Source organism: Bombus affinis, unplaced genomic scaffold, assembly GCF_024516045.1.
Source record: "Bombus affinis isolate iyBomAffi1 unplaced genomic scaffold, iyBomAffi1.2 ctg00000270.1, whole genome shotgun sequence".
NCBI lineage: Eukaryota > Metazoa > Arthropoda > Insecta > Hymenoptera > Apidae > Bombus > Bombus affinis.
In genome coordinates this window covers 59,413-66,686 of record NW_026108960.1, presented here as the reverse complement: position 1 = coordinate 66,686, position 7,274 = coordinate 59,413, and positions in this window count along the sequence as shown.

Genomic DNA, 7,274 nt, shown 5'->3' with positions numbered 1-7,274 from the left:
ATATATTGCATCACTATATCACTTATAACGTTATATGGCATCATGACGTATAACGTTTATACTATTACGTTGTAACATATAACGTTATATTGCATCACTATATCACTTATAATGTTATATTGCATCACTATATGACATATAACGTTTATACTATTACGTTATAACGGATAACGTTATATTGCATCACAATATGACGTATAGCGTTATATACTATTACGTTATGACGTATAACGCTATTTGCATCACTATATGACATATAACATTATATACTATTACGTTATAAGGTATAACGGTATACTGCATCACTATGTGACGTATGACGTTATTTAGCAACCCCATATGACGTATAACGTTATGAACTATTACGTTATAACGTATAACGTTATATTGCATCACTATATCACTTATAATGTTATATTGCATAACTATATGACGTATAACGTTTACACTATTACGTTATAACTCATAACATTATGTTGCATCACTATATGAAGTATAACCTTATATACTATTACGTTATAACGCCTAACGTTATATTGCATCACTATATGACGTATAACGTGATACACTATTACGTTATAACGGATAACGATATAATTCATCACAATATTACGTATAACGATATACACTATTACGTTATAACGTATAACGTCATATTGCATCTCTATATGACGTATAGCGTTATATACTATTTCGTTATAACGTACAGCGTTATGGAGTAATACCTTATATCGCATAACGATTTATACTATTACGTTATATCTAGTAACGTTATATTGCATCACTTTATCACTTATAACGTTATATTGCATCATGACGTATAAGGTTTATACTATTACGTTATAACATATAACGTTATATTGCATCTCTATATGACGTATAGCGTTATATACTATTACGTTATAACGTATAGCGTTATAGAGTATTACCTCATATGGTATAACGATTTATACTATTACGTTATAACGCATAACGTTATATTGCATCACTATATCACCTATAACGTTATATTGCATCATGACGTATAACGTTTATACTATTACGTTATAACGTATAACGTTATATTGCATCACTATATCACTTATAATGTTATATTGCATCACTATATGATGTATAACGTTTATACTATTAGGTTATAACTTATAACATTATATTGCATCACTATATCACTTATAATGTTATATTGCATCACTATATGATGTATAACGTTTATACTATTAGGTTATAACTTATAACATTATATTGCATCACTATATCACTTATAATGTTATATTGCATCACTATATGATGTATAACGTTTATGCTATTAGGTTATAACTTATAACATTATATTGCATCACTATATGAAGTATAACCTTATATACTATTACGTTATAACGTGTAACGACATATTGCATTACTATGTGTCGTATAACGTTATATACTATTACGTTATAACGCATAACGTTATATTGCACTACTATATCACTTATAACGTTATATTGCATCACTATATGATGTATAACGTTTATACTATTACGTTATAACTTATAACGTTATATTGCATCACTATATGAAGTATAACGTCATATTCTATTACGTTATAACGTATAACGTTATATTGCATCTCTATATAACGTATAACGTTATGAAGAATTACGTTATAAGGTATAACGATTTATACTATTACGTTATAACGCATAACGTTATATTGCATCCTTATATCACTTATAACGTTATATTTCACCACTATATGACGTATAACGTTTATGCTATTACGCTATATCGAATAACGATATATTGCACCAATATAAGAAGTATAACGTTAGATACTATTACGTTATATCGTATAACGTTATATTGCATCACTATTGGACTTATAACGTTATATTGCATCACCATAGGACGTATAACGTTATATTGCATCACTATATAAAGTATAGCGATATATACTATTACAGTATGAAGGAATATCTTTATATTGCAACACTGTAGGACATGTAACGTTATATTGCACCTCTATATGAGGTATAAAGTTATATACTATTACGTTATAACGAATATCGTTATATTGCATCACTATATGACGTCATATACTATTACGTTATAACCTATAACGTTATACTGGATCACTATATGACGTATAACGTTATATACTATTACGTTATAAGGTATAACGATATATTGCATCACTATATGAAGTATAACCTTATATACTATTACGTTATAAGGTATAACGGTATACTGCATCACTATGTGACGTATGACGTTATTTAGCAACCCCACATGACGTATAACGTTATGAACTATTACGTTATAACGTATAGCGTTTTATTGCATCACTATATCACATATAACGTTATATTGCATCACTATATGACGTATAACGTCATATTCTGTTACGTTATAACGTATAACGTTATATTGCATCACTATATCACTTATAATGTTATATTGTATCACTATATGACGTATAACGTTTATACTATTACGTTATAACTTATAACATTACGTTGCATCACTATATGAAGTATAACCTTATATACTATTACGTTATAACGCAAAAGGTTATATTGCATCACTATATAACTTATAACGTTATATTGCATCACTATATGACGTATAACGTTATGGAGTATTACGTTTTAACGCATAACGTTATATTGCAACACTATATCACTTATAACGTTATATTGCATCACTATATCACTTATAACGTTATATTGCATCACTATATGACGTATAACGTTATATACTATTACGTTATAAGGTATAACTTTATATTGCATCACTATATGAAGTATAACCATATATACTATTACGTTATAACGGATAACGTTATATTGCATCACAATATGACGTATAGCTATATATACTATTACGTTATGACGTATAACGCTATTTGCATCACTATATGACATATAACATTATATACTATTACGTTATAAGGTATAACGTTATACTGCATCACTATGTGACGTATGACGTTATTTAGCAACCCCATATGACGTATAACGTTATGAACTATTACGTTATAAGGTATAACGGTATAATGCATCACTATGCGACGTATGACGTTATATAGCATCCCTATATGACGTATAATGTTATGAACTATTACGTTATAACGTATAACGTTACATAGTATTACGTTATAACGTATAACGATTTATACTATTAAATTATAACGCATAACGTTATATTGCATCACTATATGACGTATAACGTTTATACTATTACGTTATAACGCGTAACGATATATTGCATCGCTGTATGACGTATAACGTTATGGAATATTACGTTTCAAGGCATAACGTTATATTGTATCACTATATCACTTATAACGTTATATTGCATTACTATGTGACGTCTAACGTTATATACTATTACGTTATAAGGTATAATGATATATTGCATCACTATATGAAGTATAACCTTATATACTATTACGTTATAACGGATAACGTTATATTGCATCACAATATGACGTATAACGTTATGAAGTATCACGATTTAACGTATAACGACATATTACATTACTATGTGACGTATAACGTTATATTCTATTACGCTATAACGTATATCGTTATATTGCATCACTGTATGACGTATAACGTTATATACTATTACGTTATAACGTATAACGTTATAGAGTATTACGTTATAACGTATAACGTTATAGAGTATTACGTTATAACGTATAACGATTTATACTATTACGTTATAACGCATAACGTTATATTGCATCACTATATCACTTATAACGTTATATGGCATTACCATATGACGTATAACGTTATGGAGTATTACGTTATAAGGTACAACTATATATTCCATCACTATGTGACGTATAACGTTATATACAATTACGTTATAACCTATAACGTTATACTGGATCACTATATGACGTATAACGATATAGACTATTACGTTATAACGCCTAACGTTATATTGCATCACTATATGACGTATAACGTGATACACTATTACGTTATAACGGATAACGATATAATTCATCACAATATTACGTATAACGATATACACTATTACGTTATAACGTATAACGTCATATTGCATCTCTATATGATGTATAGCGTTATATACTATTACGTTATAACGTACAGCGTTATAGAGTAATACCTTATATCGCATAACGATTTATACTATTACGTTATATCTAATAACGTTATATTGCATCTCTTTATCACTTATAACGTTATATTGCATCATGACGTATAAGGTTTATACTATTACGTTATAACATATAACGTTATATTGCATCTCTATATGACGCATAGCGTTATATACTATTACGTTATAACGTATAGCGTTATAGAGTATTACCTCATATCGTATAACGATTTATACTATTACGTTATAACGCATAACGTTATATTGCATCACTATATCACCTATAACGTTATATTGCATCATGACGTATAACGTTTATACTATTACGTTATAACGTATAACGTTATATTGCATCACTATATCACTTATAATGTTATATTGCATCACTATATGATGTATAACGTTTATACTATTAGGTTATAGCTTATAACATTATATTGCATCACTATATCACTTATAATGTTATATTCCATCACTATATGATGTATAACGTTTATACTATTAGGTTATAACTTATAACATTATATTGCATCACTATATGAAGTATAACCTTATATACTATTACGTTATAACGTGTAACGACATATTGCATTACTATGTGACGTATAACGTTATATACTATTACGTTAGAACGCATAACGTTATATTGCACTACTATATCACTTATAACGTTATATTGCATCACTATATGACGTATAACGTTTATACTATTATGTTATAACTTATAACGTTATATTGCATCACTATATGAAGTATAACGTCATATTCTGTTACGTTATAACGTATAACGTTATATTGCATCTCTATATAACGTATAATGTTATGAAGTATTACGTTATAAGGTATAACGATTTATACTATAACGTTATAACGCATAACGTTATATTGCATCCTTATATCACTTATAACGTTATATTTCATCACTATATGACGTATAACGTTTATGCTATTACGCTATATCGAATAACGATATATTGCACCAATATCAGAAGTATAACGTTAGATACTATTACGTTATATCGTATAACGTTATATTGCATCACTATTGGACTTATAACGCTATATTGCATCACCATAGGACGTATAACGTTATATTGCATCACTATATAAAGTATAGCGATATATACTATTACAGTATGAAGGAATAACTTTATATTGCACCACTGTAGGACATGTAACGTTATATTGCACCACTATATGACGTATAAAGTTATATACTACTACGTTATAAAGTATAAGGTTATATCGCACCACTATGTGACGTATAACGTAACATTGCATCACTATAGGACGTATAACGTTATATTGCATCACTATATGAAGCATAACGTTATATACTATTACATTATAAAGGAATAACGTTATATTGCACCACCATAGGTCATACATCGTTATATTGCACCACTATACGACGTATAACGTTATATACTATTACGTTATAACGAATATCGTTATATTGCATCACTATATGACGCATAACGCTATGGAGTATTACGTTCTAACGCATAACGATATATTGCAACACTATATCACTTATAACGTTATATTGCATCACTATATGACGTATAACGTCATATACTATTACGTTATAAGGTATAACGATATATTGCATCACTATATAAAGTATAACCTTATATACTATTACGTTATAACGGATAACGTTATATTGCATCACAATATGACGTATAGCGTTATACACTATTACGTTATAACGTATAATGTTATATTGCATCATTGTGTGACGTATAACGTTATATACTATTACGTTATAACTTATAACAATATATTGCATCACTATATGACGTATAACGATATAGACTATTACGTTATAACGTCTAACATTATATTGCATCACTGTATCACTTATAACGTTATATTGCATCACTATATGACGTATAACGTTATATACTATTACGTTATAAGGTATAACGGTATATTGCATCACTAAATGAAGTATAACCATATATACTATTACGTTATAACGGATAACGTTATATTGCATCACAATATGACGTATAGCGTTATATACTATTAGGTTATGACGTATAACGCTATTTGCATCACTATATGACATATAACATTATATACTATTACGTTATAAGGTATAACGGTATATTGCATCACTATGTGACGTATGACGATATTTAGCAACCCTATATGACGTATAACGTTATGAACTATTACGTTATAACGTATAACGATTTATACTCTTACGTTATAACGCATAACGTTATATTGCATCATTATATCACTTATAACGTTATATTTCATCACTATATGACGTGTAACGTTCATACTATTACGTTATAACGTATAACGCTATATAGCATCACTATTTGATGTAACGTTATATACTATTACGTTAATACGTATAACGCTATTTGCATCACTATATGACGTATAACGTTATATACTATTACGTTACAAGGTATAACGGTATGTTGCATCACTATGTGACGTATGACGACATATAGCATCCCTATATGACGTATAAGGTTATGAGCTATTAGGTTATAACGTATAACGTTATAGAGTATTACGTTATAACGTATAACGATTTATACTATGACGTTATAACGCATAACGTTATATTACATCACTATATGACGTAAAACGTTTATACTATTACGTTATAACGCATAACGTTATATTGCATCACTATATGACGTATAACGTTTATACTATTACGTTATAACGCATAACGTTATATTGCATCTCTATATAACGTATAACGTTATGAAGTATTACGTTATAAGGTATAACGATTTATACTATAACGTTATAACGCATAACGTTATATTGCATCCTTATATCACTTATAACGTTATATTTCATCACTATATGACGTATAACGTTTATGCTATTACGCTATATCGAATAACGATATATTGCACCAATATCAGAAGTATAACGTTAGATACTATTACGTTATATCGTATAACGTTATATTGCATCACTATTGGACTTATAACGTTATATTGCATCACCATAGGACGTATAACGTTATATTGCATCACTATATAAAGTATAGCGATATATACTATTACAGTATGACGGAATAACTTTATATTGCAACACTGTAGGACATGTAACGTTATATTGCACCACTATATGACGTATAAAGTTATATACTACTACGTTATAACGTATAAGGTTATATCGCA